The sequence below is a fragment of the Microtus oregoni genome, unplaced genomic scaffold, assembly GCF_018167655.1.
Source record: "Microtus oregoni isolate MIOR12 unplaced genomic scaffold, Mior012 000081F_ref0000091, whole genome shotgun sequence".
NCBI classification, from domain to species: domain Eukaryota; kingdom Metazoa; phylum Chordata; class Mammalia; order Rodentia; family Cricetidae; genus Microtus; species Microtus oregoni.
The window spans coordinates 4,773,636-4,793,967 of NW_024544541.1; the positions used below are offsets into that span (position 1 = coordinate 4,773,636).

The 20,332-nt window shown below is 45.4% G+C and overlaps 1 protein-coding gene across 1 annotated transcript in view; it reads left to right on the forward strand.

Moving 5' to 3' along the window:
* Window positions 1–2,639: 2,639 nt before the first annotated feature.
* LOC121441756 (arylacetamide deacetylase-like 4) overlaps window positions 2,640–20,332 on the forward strand; it is a 32,028-nt gene continuing 14,335 nt past the window's right edge. Inside the window, exon 1 of the mRNA XM_041643038.1 lies at window positions 2,640–2,655. The gene's annotated coding sequence lies outside the window, so the exon portion shown is untranslated. The remainder of the gene's footprint in view (window positions 2,656–20,332) is intronic.

The following is a 20,332-nucleotide window of genomic DNA, read 5'->3' on the forward strand; positions in this document are numbered from 1 at the left end:
AGGGAAAACTGGTTCTTAGCTGTCTTTTGGGATGTAACTTCAGGATTGCCAAAATGTCTACACAACAGATGCCAGGACAATTCGTTGCTCATTCTCCCTGGAGGAGCTGTGTCCATACTTGGTTGTGTCTTACTTTTCCATACTCTCTCTTGGGAAGCATGTGACCCCACTTGGATGTGTTGACCTTTGTTCTGAGTATCCCTCTTTCTTTTAACTCCCATCCTTACGCATGTATTAAATTATCTTCAATAAAACTTCCAACTCTACTTCAGATTGGCTAGTCCTAAAACTCTTTCAGTGTTGAAACCAGGAATCCCAGTTTGGTCTGAGTTGAAGTCCCTAAAAGCCATAGGGACCTCCTATGAGGGTGGCAGTGCATGGAGCTGTGTCCTTGTCACCGAAAGGTGCAGGAACAGATTCATTTTTCTCCATTGATTGAAAAATTAAAAGGCAGGAAAAAATAATTGACTTCACTGTAGAAAATAATTTCAAGATGTACCAGAATAAGCAAAATTGGAGTTTATTAAAAGGAGAACGTTTGAGGGCTGGAGAATAATGGCTCAGTGAGCAAAGTGCTTGCTTGCAAACACGAGGACCTGAATTTGGATCCCTAGCACCACGTCAAAGCTGGGTGAAGTGGCATGTATCTGTAATCCCAGGGATGGGACGATGGAGACCAGAAGATCCTTAGAATCCATTGGCCATCTCGCTTAGCTAGATTGGTGAGCTCCAGGTTTAGTGAGAGATGCTATCTCGAAAATTAAGGTGGAGTTTGCTTGATGGAGATACATCAACTGTCTTTGGCCTACACACACACACACACACACACACACACACACACGTACACGCACCTGCATGCACATATGTATAGGCACATCTACATGGACACATACAGCACACAGACAAAGTGTTACAAATGGGGTTTAAGGTTAACAGGGGTGTGGGCATGGCTTCTCATGGGGAACTTTGCTGGCATGTTTCAGCAGGAGCCATAGATAACATTTTGGCAACTCTCAGATGATACCTCAAAGGGTTGCTAAGAAATGTTACCCTCCCTCTTTGATAACTGAGATTGTGGGTGGCTTTAGAGGTGCCTTGGGTGGGCCTACAATCTGAGAAGATAAAAGTCTGGCCACAAGGCTTGCACAGCAGGGCTAAGAGATGTCTTGTACTCTCAATGGCTTTACTTCCAAGTTTGCTGACATAGAGTTAATATTTCTTTTTTCATGTGTGTATGTGTGTTTGTATGTGCACGTGTGGTGTGTAGTGTACCTTTCTGTTCAGGTGTGCTTGCCCTCAAAGGCACATGTGGAGGCCAGAAGTTGGCTTCAAGTTGTCTTCCTTAATCACTGCTTTACATTAAATTTTGAGGTAGGGTCATGCCACTTTGGTTAGGCTGACCAGTGAGTGCCAGGGTCCTCCTCTGCCTTGCCAGGGCTAGGACTGTGGATGTGCAGCACCATGCCGAGGTAGCTCACAGCTGTCTGTGACTGCAGCTCCAGTGTATCGCATGCATCTGGCCTCCATGAGCACCTGCACTCACATGCACAAACCTACATGTACACATAATCAAAAAGAATAAAGGCAAATCTTTTTTTATTTTTTTATATTTATTTATTATGTATACAATATTCTGTCTCTGTGTGTGTCTGTAGGCCAGAAGAGGGCAGCAAACCTCATTACAGATGGTTGTGAGCCACCATGTGGTTGCTGGGAATTGAACTCATGACCTTTGGAAGAGCAGGCAATGCTCCTAACCACTGAGCCATCTCTCCAGCCCCCAAGGCAAATCTTTAAAAAATATTCAGAGTGTAGGTTGGAGAGCTGGCTCAGCCTGAAAATGCGTGCTACTCTTCCAGAGGACTCATTCCTGGGAGGTTCTATTCTATAGCACCCATAGTAAGGGGCTTGCAGGGGTCTATAATTCCAATTCCTGGGAGATCTCAAGCCCTCTTCTGGTCTCTGTTGGCATACCACACATACACCCACAAATAAATAAATAAATCTTTAAAAAATAATTAGATGTGATCTCCATGGCAGAGGTTGGACTGGAATAGGCTGGGAATGGTGGCATCTGCATACTATCCAGAGGAAGGACACAAAGACAGAAAACAGTGGATGCATGGGAATAGCAAGGAGATGGCGCTCTGAAGAGAGCTGGAGAGATGCTCAGTGGTTAAGAGCACAGATTGTTCTTGCAGAGAATCAGGGTTCAGGTCCTTTCACAACCATCTGTAACTCTGATTCCGTGGGACCCGATGCCCTCTTCTGGCCTTAACAGACTCTTGCATGCACACGGCACACGGCACACAGACACACTCAGGTGCACACATGAACTTGTAAAATAAACAAACATTTATTGATAAACTTTTACTGCACTAGATTGCTTTTGGTCAGAGTTCTTTATCACTGTAATAACAAAGAAAGTTGGACATGTGTCAAGCACTCAGCTGCTGAACTATACCTCCAGGTCCTTGTTGCGGGAGGTCCTTTCGCTCCTCCAGCCAATAGCCGCTGAGATACCAGCCCATTGGGGCGTGGTCTCTCTTTTAAAAAAAGCAGCCACTTCCTCACTCTCTTTTGCTTCTGGCTCCGTTTCCGGCGACTAGACTCCCTCCTGATTGCGTAGAGGGCTGTTGTCTGGGACGGTGATCTGTAAGTTTTTTTCCCCTTTAAATAAATACCATCCTATTAATCACAATTCCAAACTGGTGTGGGATTGTTTGTGATTTACGCCTTCATCAGGTCCTTTTTTTCTTTCTCTTTCTTTCTTTCTTCCTTCCTTTCTTCCTTTCTTTCTTTCTTTCTTTCTTTCTTTCTTTCTTTCTTTCTTACCAAGTTTCATGTAGCCCAGGCCAACCTCAAACTCCCCAGATGGCCAAGGATGACCTTGAACTCCTGATTGCCTTCTTCACTTCTGAGTGTTGAGATTAGAGGCACACAGCACCGCATCCAAGTTCATGAAGTGCTACAGACGAAGCTTGCTAGGCAAACACTCTCCCATGAAGCACATTCCCGGCCCCTGTCATTCATTTTTGACACTTCTCTGATCCCGTTTCTCTGGCCCAGAAAACAGGCACAAGGCTCATTATGCGTTTATCAAGGCTTAACTCAATGCTAGAAAATGCTGTGTGGCTGGGAAATAAAGGCCATATTCATTCTGGAGGACATTCCTATGAGTGTGAAAGCCCATCGAGTTTCCATCTGAGGAAAAGTTGCCTCCTCACTGCTTGCCCCCACCCTGCTTCACACCCAGGAAAGCCTCGTTGTGCTCACTCTGGGTTGCCTTTCCCCAGCCAACACAACACAGTTCAAGGCTGTCATGGAGTGGATGAGTACCTTGGCCTTTGCTCCCGCCTGCCTGCCTGGGCTTCTCCCTCAGGAGGATGAGCCTAGTCCCAGCCTGTGAATAAAAATGTTATGTTGGTCCAAGGATCAAGTAACTGGCTTGTTTTCTTGAGGGCTGCCCACCCCCTCCTGAATTCTCAGAATTCTTGGCTCTTGGTAGTGACCCCAAGGGATCTGCTCCCAGGGCTGGGGCAGTTGGGAGGATTTGCACTGTAGCACACAGGGCCTGGCCTGGGTCCCCAGAGCGGGATGGATCCGGCAAGGGGGTACTGGCAGATGCATCACCGTAGCCTGGTGTGACCAGGGTGTTCTGGTGGGCACAAGCCTCACTCCATCTTCCCTAGATACTTTGGGCCAAACACAGCAAGTTATTGGGAAATTCTGGCTTCCTCCCCTTTCTCTTCTGCCTCTCCCAAGGCCAAGGATGGGGATTTGCTGCATGACTGGGGTGTAGGGGTGTAGTTACATGGTGATGGAGGCTGGAGCTGGCTGTGCCTGCGGATGGACTCTGTGATAAGCTGTTTCCTGGAGGTAGGGGTCTGTGGGGGATGTTTCCGGGCTCTTTGCCTCTTACCCAAAGAATTGAAATAAAGGGGGGGGGGGTTTACACAGATTTGCAAAGAAATCAAAGTTTATTAGGAGTGAAGCGGTAGTACAGATTAGCGAGGCACACTGTCCAGACCAGCAGCAGACCACAAGCGTGAGAAGGCTCAAGGGTCTTAAACCATGCCTAGGATCTCTTTCTTATAGGGTCTAAAAGAAGGAAGGGCTGGTTACTTCAGGGACTTGTTTGAGTGGCTCTGCTTTTTGATGGATGGATGAAGTCCTATGTTCATTCTTCCTACTGCATGAACCCTTCCCATAATGCATCTGATTGTGATAATATGCATACACAATTATGCACAGGCGTTAGGTGGTAGATAGGGGATTCTCTCTGGAAGTCCATTTGAAGAACACAGTTTGTCTTTCTGCACGTGCACCCAACATTGGTTCATGACGGCTGCCCCTTTTTTCCTTCATATTGGATACATTGGAATAGTCTTGAGTAGAAACTGTTTAAATTAGACGGTTCCTAGGAGTGGAGAAATCCATGCTATTGTTCAGAGAGTCAAGTATGTGTGGTCTGTTTAAGTGAAAGTTTGGGGGGTTCTGAGGTTGCTAGGCACATTGTTTGGAGAGGGGTGTGGCATAGTGCCCGTAGGAGTAGCAGCTAGGCTGCCAAGTGCATTGTTAGGAGAGGGGGCGGTGCGTGACTCCTCCCACTAGAGTCCCAGGCTGCTAAACTGATTTCTGTGCTTGCCTGCTCGACAGCACCGGTTTAAAGTCCCGCTGTGGGGCTGCAGGTGCGCTCCGCGGTAGAGCTCTTACCTGGCTAGCATGCGCAAAGCCCTGGCTTGGACTCATGAATTTTGGGTCCCTAGTTTTTGGTTAAAGAAAAACACCCACGCCTAAGTCCGGGTGTGCTCAGACAGCATCTGTATCAGGGTTCTCTAGAGGAGCAGAACTGATTGAATGAATATATATTACAAAGGGGATTCATCAGATTGGCTCACATGATATGGGCTGGATAGTCGAACAATGTCTGTCTACATGCGGGAGAGGCTGAGAACCCTGTAGCTGCCCAGTGCATAGCCTGGGTGCTTCAGGAGTCCCAGTCTGACACTGACGGCCTGGGATTCCTGGAGAGCTGCTGGTCTTCAGACCACCTTAGGATGCTGTAGAAGCTGGGCTCTAATATCGCCAAAGGATGGCAGCAGGTTTGGCAGCAGCAAAGCCCGGGCGCTCACCATGAGCAGGCAGAAGCAGCCTCGCTTTTTGGAAAGAGCTACTTACTCTGTGGGAAGGAAGCTCGCCCTCTTTTATTTAATCCTTTCTGGAAACTCAGGAACACTCCCCACTCGCCCCATCAAGATCCACCCAGAGGCATGGCTCTTAGTTGATTCCGGATGCAGCCAGAGAGTAAACACGTGTGTAGCTCTGCCCGCGGAAGGCAGAAAATATCCCGAAGATGAGCTTCTGTCTGTCTTTCTGTCAATCTGTTCAGCCGGAGAGTAGACACAGCAGCTGTGTGTCTTCTGGGCTAAGCCCCTCCGTTTCCAGGTTCTGGAATTACTGGCGAGTGGATTTAATAATCTGGGTTTTGGTTTTTGGTGTTGGCACCAGTAAAATGGGGGGATATTACCAGTGCCTACCTCTAGAGGGCACTGTAGACCTTAAACAAATTAATCCAGGATCAGTGCTTCTCAAAATCGGACTTTTAAATGTTTATCATGTCGCTATGGGAATTGTGCGAGAGTAGCATAGCACCATAGACTGGGGGGGGGGGGGTAGGGTGGGAGGCATCGTTGGCAGCGATTCTAGGAAAGTGAGGTGGTTCTGCTTTCATTTCTGCTGGATGTTTACTAACGTGCTTGGTGCACAAGAGTTTTCGGCGAAACCACTGATTAACCGGTTTTATAGACGTGAGGACCCCGAGTTCTGGCGACAAAAATCCCAAATGTTGCCAGATGTAGCAGCGCACACCTTTAAACCCAGCACTTTGGAGACAGTAAATCTGAGGCCAGCCAGCTCCACGCAGGCTTTCCAGGTCAGCTGGAACTTGCCAACAGCCAAACAACTAAAACAACAAAACAAAACAAAACACGCCCCCCCCCACCCCAACTCACATATGCCCAACGGCCTGTACATGCTTCCTGAGATGTCCACTGGATGCCAGTTACCTTGTTTTTTTTTTTTTTTTTTGGTCTTTTTTGTTATTTTGTCTTTAACTGGAGATCTTAGTATGATGCCGCTCTGCCTGCCTCCCGTGGCTGCTCTCACAGCCTCTCCACGCCTGAAGCACACAGGGGTAAAGCCACGTGGATGAAGGTCTTAGGAGAGGAGGACCTAGCTGTTTAAACTCTGAAGTGCTGAGCTCCTCTCCACCTTTTTATCCCCTAGGGCCCTGGGTTGGAAGGAATTCTGAAGGCTGGTTAAGATTTGTGAGCTCAGAAGGCAAATGGCTCTGTCCCTTTGGGAGTGAGGACACATGTGCCCCCTCCCTTTGGCTACCAGACTATGAAGAAAGGAAGGAAGGAAGGAAGGAAGGAAGGATGAAAAACTGACCCTGAGAAATTTGAATTTCCCCCGGGGAATCTCATGTTGGGAGAAAGAAAAGGCTGACACCTGGTGCGGGTGGAGAGGAAACTTCACACAGTTTCTGGTAACTTGTGAGACCACCCTGCTGCAGACACAAGCTGATGGTTAACAGTGGACGGGACCACAGTTTGACCAAGATGCTTCTTTGTGCATTGTTGCCTGCTGTTTAACCTAAACCTTGAGTCAGGACACCAAAGACGGACCGGAGGCAAGTCACTAGACCTCTTTGCTTTCCTTAGAGTTGCGAGGTCTGTGCAGTCGTGAGTGCTCAGTAGAATTTATCTTGGGATGGTAGCAATGGTAATAGTTGCTATTATTATTGTTGTTATTATTATTGACTTCCCAACCCACCTGCTTAAGACGACGTACAAACTTGAGCAGCAGGATCCGCATTTGGTACGTACTTAGAAACACTTGGTTTCTTTTTTCTGTCTCTTACCTGGCTTCTGCCTCCTCCCAGGTGGTGGGGTATGTACGCCAGTGAAGGCGTTTTTTAAACTTTTATTGATTCTTTATGGATTTCACACCATGCATCCTGATCCCATCATCCCCCTGTCTCCTCACTTCTGCTCTCTGCCCTTGCAACCTCCCCCAATAAAGTTTAAAAGTAAATCACCCTCCCCCAAAAAACCCCCCAAAATAAACCAACCAACCAACCAACCAACCAACCACCAACCAACCAACCAACCAACCAATAACCATCCAACCAACCAACCAAACAAACAAACAAACAAAAACAAAGCAAAATCTCGGCATGGAAGCTGTAGTGTGGTCCATATATCTTTACTTGTGAGTGTTCATGGCAATGAGTCGTTGGTCTGGTTCGAGGCCTCTGGTTTCTGCTACACCCTCAATTCTGGACCCTCACTGGGATTCCTATTGGATATCCCGTTGTTGCCTTGCGTCATAGAGGTCTTGTAGCGAAGGATCTGCAGGTCTGGCCCTTCACACGCTCCAGCAGTTCGTAGATGGGATGACTGTTGGGGTGGACCATCTCATAGTCCTGGTTCCGGGTCAGCCCACCAGCTTTTCATCCTTACCATCCAGGCTGGCTCTCCAGTACTGCCTCAGCTAGCCCCCCAATATAGTAGGTAGACAGTAAGGAGTGGGGCCAGTTCTCCTGCTGTCACACCCTGGGGTCCTTCACTGGCACTTACACCACCAGGGCCAACTCTACTGTTTTGCCAAGGTGAGGTTCAGGGTCTGCTCTCTGGATTGCTGCATTTGGTGAGAGGCAAAACCAGTTCTTCTATTCTCTGAGGTTGGTGCTCCCTGTCACAGGTGGCAAGGGGTGGGGGGCTGATGGAGGAAGGTCATTGGCTAATAAAGGAACTGCCCTGGCCCATTTTATTGGTTAGAGGATAGGTGGGAGGAGTAAACAGAACAAAATGCTGGGAGGAAGAGGAAGTGAGGTCAGAGACTCGACCGCTGTCCTCTCGGGAGCAGATGCCTGAGAGAGACGCCATGCCCCGCTCCCGGGATGAAGCTCCGACCCAGGATGGACTAGGCTGGAATCTCCCCGGTAAGCGCACCTTGGGGTGCTACACACAGATGATTAGAAATGGGCTAAATTAATATGTGAGAATTAGCCTAGAAGAGAATGGGCCAAGCAGTGTTTAAATGAATACAGTTTGTATGTTGTTATTTCGGGGCATAAGCTAGCCGGGCAGGCGGCTGGGGTGCTGGGGACGCAGCCCTGCCGCCCTTATTACTACAGAATGGCGCCCCACGTGATGGACTAAACCCACTTAAAAAACCTGAGAAGGCTTAAAAATATGGGAGAGAGAGTTTAACACAGATTTTTGCTGTTTGTCGGTGGCGTGCTGTAGAGAGATTTCCTGATTCGGCAACAGTAGCAGAAAAAACGCTGTGTCATTTTAAAGCGCGACTTCCTGGGGCTGTGCCGCCATTGCAATCTCTGTCTGGCTCCTGCGGGAGACAGAGCTTTTGAATAGAGCATTTGGAGTAAAGTGCTACGATTTGTTTGATGGCAACTAGACTCGCTGTGTTCTCGGGTCTGCTCTGCTTGTTAGAGGCAAGCAAGCGCTTCATCTAAGAGAGGCTTCCTGACTCAGCTTTAGCTGCAAAGCCTGCAGCTCATTAAGAGGTCCTGCCACGAAACACTTAAACAGTGTTGACGAAAAGCTGAACGCATGCTTTTCGGTTTTCAGCCATAGCAGGAAAAAAGCTGCGCCATTTAAAAATGCCGGCTTTCTGGGCTGTCCTGCCAGGACAAACTCTGACTCTTTTACGCAGGCAGTTTGTGCGGTTTGCAAGCACAGGCTGCTGAAGCTCGCTTGCTGGCTACAGCCAGTAACTCAGCCATGAGGCTGGAAAGCTAAGGAATGGACTGGATCTAGCTGGCAAAGCCACGCCTTTAATCCTACCCATATTGCTCAGTAATTCAAAGATTCATGTGGTCAGAAAAAGAGAGATATACAGTAAAGAGAGATTCAAAGACGAAGAAAATTTCTAAATGGTTTGAAGTGTGTTAAAATATATGCAGACTAAAAGTTGAAGTTCTTAAAGTAAAAAACATAAAAAAAGGAAGAGAGTTGTTGTGTGTGGTAGCACACGCCTTTAATCCCAGTGCCTAGAAGGCAGAGACAAACAGATCTCTGTGAGTTCAAGGTGTAGCAGTGTACACCTTTAATCCCGAATGCCTGGGAGGCAGAGACAGGCGGATCTCTGAGAGTTCAAAGACAACCTGGTTTACAGAGTTACTTCAGGTCAAAGATACAGAGAACCTGTCTCAAAAAGCAAAGAGTTAAAAGTAAAAATAAACGAAATAGAGGTTAAAACAAAGCTGTACAAAGATGGAAAATACACAGAGAATTTTGATACTGTATGCTATTATGCTCTCTTTGAATTATTTGAATGCTGAGGAAGGAGCAACAGATGCTAAAAGATATTTATTTATAAATGCTGCTGAACTAATCCAACATAGATATTTTGAAAATGCCTTGAATTTGAAATTTGGATCAAAGGACATGATACTTTGGAAAGGAGTTTCTTATTTTGTTTTCACAGAGGATGAGACGCTGTCCATTTCTTCTATTCCGATTTGGTATGATGGACCACGCCCTCCTGAAGGGTTGGTGTGAACGCCTTCAAAAAATTGCTTCGCTCAACTGCCAACTGAGATGAAACTAGCACACAGGTTATACCATGAAAGACCTAATTAACGACGCCCCCATTCAGCAGGAAGCAGCTTGGAGAGAAAAAACTGCGCCCATGTTCCCAAATATGGTTTATAAACGTTCTTTTACATTTAAAGGGGGATATGATATAGATATGAATAATTTGCATTAGTATAGATTTTGCTTTATTGATAGAGATTTAAGGTCAATTTTGTTATATGTATAAGTGTTTCTGATTTTGATTAAGGTATTGTGATTGTGTAGTTCATTTAAATATGTACTGTATAATTAAGAAATATAGGTTGTTAATGGATAATCATCGATAATAGTAAAGCTTGTAGTCATGTTAATTAGATTTTCTAGATATATAGAGATACATTTTAGATAGACATTCTTCATGTCTTTCAAAGATTACAGAATAGGACATTTAATGTTTTAATAACTGAGGACTTTTCAAGACAATGAGACACTCTGCTCCTGGCAGCACCAATGTACTTCAAGAGGAAGATGGGCATCGAAGAGGCACCTTATGGAGTTTGATAGCCATTTGGGCAAGAAACTGCTCTTGCCTGGACTATTGCATAAACTGGACACAGAGAAACCACAGAGAGAGGACTACTGAACTTGCCTAAGGTGAGATGATCTTTCGGGGTTCCTGATTCATGAATGAGTCTGCGAGACATTCTGCAGGACACAACAGATAGTGACTGAACTGACTTTGAATTTTCCTGCTTTATGGAAATGTCTGCTGGATACCATGGGCCTGAAGGCTGAAGATGGATGCCCCAACGGTACAGAGGAACTTTGGGTGACTGTCCAGGCAGCGAGATGTCTCTGTCATTTCTACAGTTTTAAAAATTGCTTTTTTCCTGTTTGCTTAGGTAGTATTGTATCTTTCTGGAGTCTTTGATGGAGTTAAGAATAGTTAGTTATAGTTATAGTTTTCCTTAGTTATGATAAAGATTATTGTAACTTTTACTCGATAACTGTTTTGTTATATGTAATTTTGCTATGTTAAAGTTAAAGCCTTTTTTTTTTTTGTTTAAACCGAAAAAGGGGAAATGATGGAGGAAGGTCATTGGCTAATAAAGGAACTGCCCTGGCCCATTTTATTGGTTAGAGGATAGGTGGGAGGAGTAAACAGAACAAAATGCTGGGAGGAAGAGGAAGTGAGGTCAGTCTCGACAGCTCTCCTCTAGGGAGCAGATGCCTGAGAGAGACGCCATGCCCCGCTCCCGGGATGAAGCTCCGACCCAGGATGGACTAGGCTGGAATCTCCCCGGTAAGCGCACCTTGGGGTGCTACACACAGATGATTAGAAATGGGCTAAATTAATATGTGAGAATTAGCCTAGAAGAGAATGGGCCAAGCAGTGTTTAAATGAATACAGTTTCCGTGTAATTATTTCGGGCATAAGCTAGCTGAGCAGGCAGCCTGGGTGCTGGGGACGCAGCCCCGCTGCTCCAATTACTACAGGGGGCATATTTCTCTTATTTTTGCCAGAGAATACCAGGGAGTGGTGGGGCTCTTCTGCTCTCGTGCCAACAGGGTCAGCTCTAGTGTGCTGCGTAGGTGAGGTGCCATGTTTATTCTCTCATGGGCTGCAGCTGGTGAGGGACAGAGCCAGTTCTCTCTCTTGTGGCCCCAGGGCCATCTCTCTCACCTGCCACAGGGGTGAGGGGAGGGAGGGCATTTCCCCCTCTCACCTATGCTTCCACATGGCAGCTGAGGTGGGCGGGGTCAGCTCTCCTGTTCTCATGACCCCCAGTGCTGCTCACCTGTGCCCTCACTAATGGGGTCAGCTCTATTTGCTGTCCAGGTGCGATGAAGGGCCTGCTCTCCGTAGAGCTGCTGCAGGTGGGGGACAGTGCCAATTCTCATACTCTCATGACCTCAGGGCAGGCTCTCCCACCTGCCGCACACAGCATGTGACGAGGGGTGGGGGGGGAGGTCCTCTCTCCCTTGCTCACACCACCTTATGGTCGATGAAGGGTGAGGTCAGATTTCCCATGTGCGTTCATGGTGCTGGGTCACCTTCACCTATGCCAACAAGGTCAGTTCTACTATGCTGCCTTGGCTAGCTAGGTGCAGGGCCCACTCTCTTGAGTGCTGCAGCTGGTGAAAGGCAGGATCAATTCTCCCACTTTCATGACCCTGGGGCCAGCTTTTCCAGCCTGCAGTAGGTGGGAAGGGCCAGGGGCAAGGAGCAAGGGGGATATCGTTCCCTCACCCAGGCCGCTGTGTGACAGATTGTGGGGCTAGTTCTCCCACTCTCGGACTCTTAGAGCCAGCTCCCTGGAACCCTGCAGGGTACTCCATGTCCCCAGCAGGGACAGCTCTACTGTGCTGCTCTGGGGAGGTACAGGGTCTGCTCTCCAGGGTGGTGAAATTAGTGAAGTGCTGAACCAATTCTGTGAAGCTCCATCCTCACTGCTTTTGGTGCAACAGAAGCTATGGGCATCAACAGAGACCACGGCTACAGCAGGGCCACAGACCCAGACACAGCCCCTTGCAGCAGCTCAGGCCCAGACGATGACCTGGCCCTGGGTGGCTTTTACTGTGTGGGCCTGGCAGCCGCACAGCCCTCGGGCACAAAGAAGGCCCCAGGTGGAGGTCCAGATCCTGGGAATTGGTGTAGGCTTTGGTGACAGCATGGGCCAGTGAAATTTCTTTTAATGAATGATTTTAATTTCAATTATGAGTATATGTGTGTACATCATGTGCATGCAGTACTCATGGGGGCCAGAAGAGGGTGCTAGATATCCTGGAGATGGAGTTACAGGCAGTTGTGAGCTGCCCAGCAGGAGTGCTGGGAATCAAACTCAGATAAACCTCTTTCCTTTGTAAGTTGTCCAGTATTAGGTGTTCTGTCAGAGCAAGGGGCAACGAATTAAAACTCAACACATCTAGAATATATTGTCTACTCACATATCCTCGTGGCCTAGGACAATTCTTGACATAGAGTTAATACTCCAATATTTGTTGAAAGAATGAACAACAGCTAGAGATGCCTCGCTGCCTGGACAGTTACCCAAAGTTCCTCTGTAATGTTGGAGCATCCAGTCTTCAGCATACAGACCCATAACATCCAGCAGACTTTTCCATGAAGCAGGAAATTTGAAGATTTGTTCTGCCTTGTAATGGCAAAGTCAATCAGTTGTTTTCTTCTTCTGTGTCCTGCAGAATGTCTGGCAGATTCTTTCATGAAGCAGGAGCCCCGAAGGGTGGTCTCACCTTTAGGCAAATTCAGCAGTCATTTTTAAACAGATTTTGATTGTCAATTTCAACAGTATGAATTCTTTCAGGTAATTTCTCAGTACCATTTTGTAAGGTTTCATAACCAATTACATGGATTGAAAGTTGTCTGTCAAATTGCTGTTATTCTTTTCAATGGTATTAACTTTTTTATCTAACTTTTGATTTTCAATAGTATAAATCTTGTCAGCTAGCTGTTCAGTATTAGTCTGTAAAGACTGTATTGTTTCTAAAAGTGCCTCATTGTTGACTCTGCTATCAAACCATTTTTAATGATATAACATGAAGATCAAAACTAAGTCCCAGGCCGGGCAGTGGTGGCACACGCCTTTAATCCCAGCACTTGGGAGGCAGAGGCAAGTCGATCTCTATGAGTTTGAGGCCAGCCTGGTCTACAAGAGCTAGTTCCAGGAAAGGCTTCAAAGCTACAGAAAAACCCTGTCTCAAAAAACCAAAAAAAAAAAAAAAAAAAAAAAAAACCTAAGTCCCATTATCATATAAAAGGATATAGCAGAAAAACCACATAAGCCTTCAGAATATCATGCATAGTATAAGCAAAAATGTTTTAAAATTCCTGGGTGGTGATATTGTCTGCCACTATACAACGTTCAAATTCATTTATTGTTTATTTATTAATGAAATGAACTTACCTCATTATGAGTTTCAGTGTGTTGTAGGTGTTATCGTCTTTATTGGCCAGCAGGTGTTGTGGTTGTGAGTGTCTGCGACTGGCAGCTGCATGGCAGGTTCTAGTACCTCAGTTACCTGGGACTTACGTACTAAGCAATTTAGTTAACTAACTAAGAGCAGGACATTCATATATGGAGAAGGATTGAATTGGCCAGAACATCAAGGATCCCAAAGCTTGCAGGCAGTCGTGAGCCACGAATGGGGCCTGGGTCCTGGTTGGAGAGTCTGCAGTGGCTAGTGGGCGGGACATGGTGGAGATTGCAGGAAATTGTCCCGTCACAATGCAGCAGGCCAGCCGAAGGGGTATCTCTGTTGTGGCAGGTTTTGGCAAAAGAAACACTTAGTTGGTGAAATCAAGCCAGGCAGGCAGGGGTGGGAGACCTTCTGGGGCTTCTGGGCCTTAGACATTTTGGGGCGGTTCCGGCAGTTTTGGCGTTGGGATCCACATGGGGCATCAGATGTGTCAGATGTAGTGAATTATAATAAAATAGTCCCACACTAGCTCAGAACGGAGTATAATAAAGCGTTCTTTATTTAGGGGTAGACTCACAGATCAACAGTACTCTGCATGATCGGGGAACAGGAACTGAATTCAGCAGCCAAGAGGGAGAGAAAGAGAGACTGCATGCTTTTATATCTGTTTTTTTTTTTTTTATAGTACCCAAGGCCATGCCCTAAGTGGTCCAACATCTCAAAGGCCTTTGGCTGAAGGAGTTCCCACATCACACTACCTCCTGAAATTCATTTCTAGTACTTGAATTTTTAAAATAATAATATATAAGCATAACAAAGATATTTGACTTTAGTTTCCAATCATAACAACATAACTAAAAATGAAATATTCTTCAATGCTGTAATACCATTCTTCTATAATCTGCTCATGAATTTTCTTATTCTATTTCAGATGAATGGGGTCATTCATCACATGGACATTTTTGATTGACCTTTTTCATTTAGTATCATGTTTTTAAAGGTTCATTTATAAAGTAGAGTTTTTTTTTCATGAGTGGATAATGCTTTACTCTATGATTATACCACACTTGGTATTTGTCCATTCAGCAGGTGATTTGGTAGGGTGCTGGTTAATTTTGAATTTTTAACTTGACAGAATTTAGAACTGTCATGGAAATACACCTCTGGGTATTTTTGTGAGGATGGTCCCTAAAAGATTAAGCTGAGGGAGTAACACTCACCTCAGTGTGGGCAATGTCATCCCTTAAGTTGTAGTTTTTCAACTAAATAAAAAGGAGGAAGCAAGTTGAGCATCTATCTCTGTTTCCTGGCTGTGCATGCCCTATGTTCCTGCTGCCAAGCCTTCCTAGCTAGGCTGCTACAATATATCCCTTAAATACTTAGAGCCAAAGCACAGTTTTTCTCTTTTAAATTGCCTTGGTTAGGTACTTTGTCATAGCAATGAGAAAAGTAGTTAATACAGAGTTGGCACCAAGAAGCGGAGCTGATGCTGTGATAAACCTGATCATGTGGTCCATAGGCCTTTGGAGCTGCTCTGTAGGAGGAATGTTCAAGAGTTTGGAGTCGTGAATGAGAACAGCTCCATTCAGATGAGTGGGATCATTCATCACGTGGACATTAGTAACTGACCTTTTTCCTTGAGCAAACAGTTATACCACACTCTACTGCTGATTCTCTTGTAAGCACAGCTTAGCAGGTCATTCTAGCGGGAGCCTGTGATGAGAATGCTGAGAGAAATGTGTACAACGAAAGCTTGGCTCATGTGGTTCCAGAGGTGAGCAGGACCCTATTGGGAACTGGGCTAGAGGTCATTCATGTTACATATTGGCAACGTTCTGGGTTTGGTCATGAGAAAGCTATATCAAAAACATAAACAAAAACTCTTGCATCTTTCCACATTGCAGTTTATTGAGTAATGATACATTTATAAGGCACAGTGGCTTCATCTGTTAAGTAGTTCTGATTTCCTTGAAAACCGGCTAGGTCAAACCCAGATTCTTTTATTTTACTCTTATTTGCTAATACTAGTGCTCAGCTCGTACATTGCACAGTGAATGCATGTACATAAAGAGAACATGACAGAGTTCAAGAAATTTAAAAAGAAATCTAATGAAGCAGAATCAGTCATTGATAGGGGCACAGAAAGCGTCCCTGTTGGAATAAGTTGACAAATCCCTCTGGAATGCTGCTGTAAGAGCCAAGCTTCTGGGTCACAAGTTTGAGCTGAGTTTCAGGGTAGAGTTGAGCTGCAGAAGTGAAGTGGGGGGACTATGGAGGTTGTGGGGATGACGGGCCAATGGGCAAATGGAAGAACAGTAGGTACACTTGGATGGCAATTCTGGTAGGTCATGCCCACAGTAGAGACTGAGATGAAGTGAAGCCCCTACATAGTCAGAAGCTCTCTGCCTGCTTGTTTACTGATGCATGTACTGGATGGTCAGGTGACAAGTCATTAGGGCTGTTGCCGTCACTAACACAGTATTAGGTAGGTGTCCTCCTCTTTAGGAGGCCCAGGTCTGAGCATTGCTCGTACCCTTTTCTCTGATACGCTCCTTGTATTCTCGGGTCTGGTTTTCTTGATATCTTATTAGGTCCAGACTCTCCTATAGTCCTGGTTTACTTTGCTACACAGTGGCCCCTTTGCCACTTTTAGGAATAAGTTATTTTTCAGCCGTGCCTCATAGGTGGTGCCAGACAGGCATTGTTGTGCATGTGCCCACCAAGGTGCAGACTCAGCTCATGTCTGTGCTTGCACTCAAAACTGACTCAAAGCTGCTTGTCTAAATGTAGTTTCTCTGGGCAAGGGACATCCTGAGAGTTTGCTGTTTTACATGATGTGGAGTAAAGGAGTCGGGGCACAGCCTGAGTTCAACACTCCACCCCCCAATTCTGAGAACAAGAGTCCACTGGCTTTGCAAGAAGAGGAATCACACACTCTTCTTTTCTTGCTCATATGCTATACAGAGGCTCACGATGCAAGCAGAACCCAAATCCAATTTCTAACAATGAGGACAATGGTTTCTTTGGGTGTGACCAAATTGTGAGCATTAAATTACCCTAGTCAGTTTTAATTCAGGTCAGAGGGTTTCATTTAGACTGTGAATCTGCGCATGATGTGTGTGCTTTGAGAACTTGCTCCCTTATCTGAGAGACTATTCATTTTCTGTTTATCCCTTAAATGCCATTCACCAGTGCAGGTAAGTATTCATGCTATGTAGCATCTTGATGTGGGATTCCCCTTTGCGTGCTATGAATATGTTTTATTACTATTGGTTAATAAAAAAAAGCTGCTTTGGTCTATGGCAGACCAGAAGATAGGTAGGCAGAAAAACTAAACTGATTGCAAGGAGAAATAAGGTAGTGTCAGGCAGATGCCATGTATCTGTTGAAGGAGAAAGACACTGGAAACTTACCAGTAAGCCACAGCCTCGTGGAGATATATAGATTAATACAAATGGGTTAATTTAAAATATAAGTGATAGCTATGAATACACTTAAGCCATTGGCCAAACAGTGTTGTAATTAATATAGTTTTTGTGTGGTTTTCGGGTCTGGTTGGCTGGGAAGTGAACATGCAGTCTCTGTTACAGCATCTGCATGCTTGGTGAGTGCACATGAATTTTTACACTTGCCAGTTGCATGTTGACTATTGATATTTCCTCATAGAAGGAGAGGGTGGGAAAGGCCAGGGGACCAGCACCCGAGGCTTCAGCTACTTCTCCCAGAGATCATTGCATGAGCCCTCAGGTCTACGAGAGGGGCAAAAATACATAGGTGGGAAGACTAGGAGAGGGGCCCCCATCTATGCAGCTCTGGGGAACCTATTATTCATTCTAGGTGAAGACTTTCCAGTGTGGCTGCTTTGGGGTTACCCATGCTCCTGTCAGTAACCCCTCACTCATGCTAATAAGGAAGCCAATAAACTCACTGGATCCCAGGGTGGGATGTGGTGGGATCATACTTTGGTTTGTCATTAGAATCTTATGAGGAGGGAATAGATGTCCTACTCCAGGGAGTAGCAACATCAAGTATAGTTGTTACATTCCTGGGGTAAAAGTTTATGGCTGGGGTAATGGCTTTAAGAATATGGTAAACTGATGATGATGTAATATCCAGGTATGTATAAGAGCTCTCCTTTACCCCACATATGGGCATTATAATCATTGTGTGCTTATGTGATTGATGTGACAGAATAAACTGCCACCATTTCCTCTTGAAGGCTGAATTTTAAGTATTGAGCAGTCTCTTCATGCTGAATACCTAGAAGGCCTGGGTGGCCTTATTTATGCTATTATTGCCAGTTGATAAACTGTGGAACGGCCTATCTTGTGTGTTGTTTGTGAAATCTTGCCATGTCCCTTCCCAGTAGCTGCTGTGTTCTGCCACACTGGGCTGGACATCTGTTCCAGGTTATGTAACGCCTGAGAGTTTGCAAGTTCATTTCCATGACATCCACCACATGGTTTAAATTATATTTATATTGTTCTTAGTGGTTTTTTTTCAATCATCCTGTTTCCATAACAGTACAGAGATTTGTTGGATCAGTGTGGATAATGAGGTTACTGCCTGTGCTGTTGATTGCTGGAAAGCATTTAGGCTATATCTGAAATTAAACTAGTTTTCCATAATTTCCTGGATCTCTTCTTCCTGTGTGTCGAAAATTGCTAAATTTTCTATTATATACATTTTGCAAATATTGTAGGTATTCTTTCAGTGGTATTTATCACTTGGTGGTAGCTCAGGAAAATTACATGGATGTATATAATGCAGTTTAAACATTGCACCAATAGGCATTAACTTCACTGTGACAAAAATATTCTTTCTTAATTTAATGTGCATCTGGGTTGGTATTGGTTTATGGGTTACTCCCCATAGGAAACTGTCACATTTCTTCATATAATCATATGAAGTCATCGGCATTATATGAAGTTATGAGCTTATGAAGTTTTAGAGACGGTAATGTGAGCCCTTTGGTCCACAGGGTCTGCTGTTCTCATACTGTATGTGCCTCCAGTGTATGTGATAGGGTTCTTGTGATGCACAGTTCACATTAAAAGCCAAGAATACTGTAGTTGAAGGTGGATATGGTGAAACCTCTGTGTTCTGTGAGGTTAGGTCATGTTGAATGGGGTTTTATACTGAGCATTGTATAGCAGCTCATAACCAATCTAATGGTAAGATACCATCAAAATACTAATTTGACAGTTTCAGGAAAAATGCACAGAACTGGAAAATATTTTATTAAGTGAGATCACCTAGGCACAGAAAGGCAAACATTTCATGTTCTTTTTCATGCATGGGTCTAGCCTTACATTTTTATATGTGTGTGTGTGTGTGTGTGTGTGTGTGTGTGTTTATGAGGGAGGGAGTGTGGGTAGGTCCCAGGAAACTCGAAAGGACCCAGTGGCAGGGGCCTTGGGTAGGTGCATTCCTTACATTTGCTCTTGTCCCAGTCCTCACATGGGGGGAGTAGCAGCTGGCTGGTTTCCCCCTAGACAACAACCTTGTTTTCTCCTGTGCCCTTTGGTTGTTCATAAGTGTAGACACTGGGGAGATAGATATGAATCCTAGTGTTGACTGAGGACCGGTGCTAACAGTCATCTTTTGCTTAGAAGGTTCCAGGTGCTGCTGCTGGTCCACGTCAGATGCTCACAGATGAGGCCATTTCAGCCTCCTCAGGCAGAAGGAGTTAATGGCTCTAAAACATTCTCAACGCCTCTTCTATCTTGCCCTTGTCTTCCATGCCCTGTTCTTCAGCAGCTCCCATAAGACGAATGTCCTAGAGTGGGGGGCAGGGACTTGAAGGTAGCTCTAGTTCAATGTTTTAAGCACTTCTCGCAACAAAGGTCGCCACTCATAACAAGAGTTCAAGATCTGTGTCACAGACAGCAGCAAAAAGTTCTCTTCAGGCATCACAGCCCTTGTCTTCCTAACCAGGAGGATTGTAGCTGCTCGGCTTAATGGTTCCCTTGATTTCTTTTTCCTTGGAGACCCACACATCCCTCACCCCCCTGCAGTTCAGAGGGACCCCAAGGTGAGGCAGTTTTCTTCTTCATATAAACAAGAGGGGGGAAGAGGTTGGGCGTTATGAGGCCTGGGCGTGAGACCCAGTGTAACTTTCTGAGCTTAACTTGAGTTTCTGTGAGGTCTATTGTTACTTCCTGAGCCTCCACACAGGAAGTGATTCAGCACAACCCGACCGAGGACCGCCTCCTGCCCAGCCACTGCTAACATGGCAGAATATCATTGACCTTTGTTCCTTGTTCTGCCTTGACCCATACCAGGCTTCCCACCCCCCTATCTCAGCCTATATAAGTTCCTGCCTGTTGCAATTTGAATGAGATCCTGCTTTGACAGATGATCAGTGTGTGTTTCTCCCTGGTGGCCAGGGGGAAGGGGATCTGAGTCATTGACATTCACCATCCTGCTCAGCCCCAGGAAAAGTCTGGCAGGTCTGTCTCTGTCCCCATGCCTTCTGTCAGAGAACCTGACAATGGAATATCTTCTTTTGTCCTTCTGTGGTGATTGAAAGTTTTGCTGGGTATAGTAGTCTGGGCTGGAATTCGTGGTCTCTTAATGTCAGCAGAACGCTTGGCCAGGACCTTCTGGCTTTTACTGTTTCCATGGAGAAGTCAGGTGTAATTTTGATAGGTCTGCCTTTACATGTTACTTGGCCTTTTCCTTTGTGGTTCTTAATATTCTTTATTTTGTATGTTTAGTGTTTTGATTGTTATGTGGTGAGGGAACTTTTTTTTTTTTTTATCCAGTCTATTTGGTGTTCTGTAATT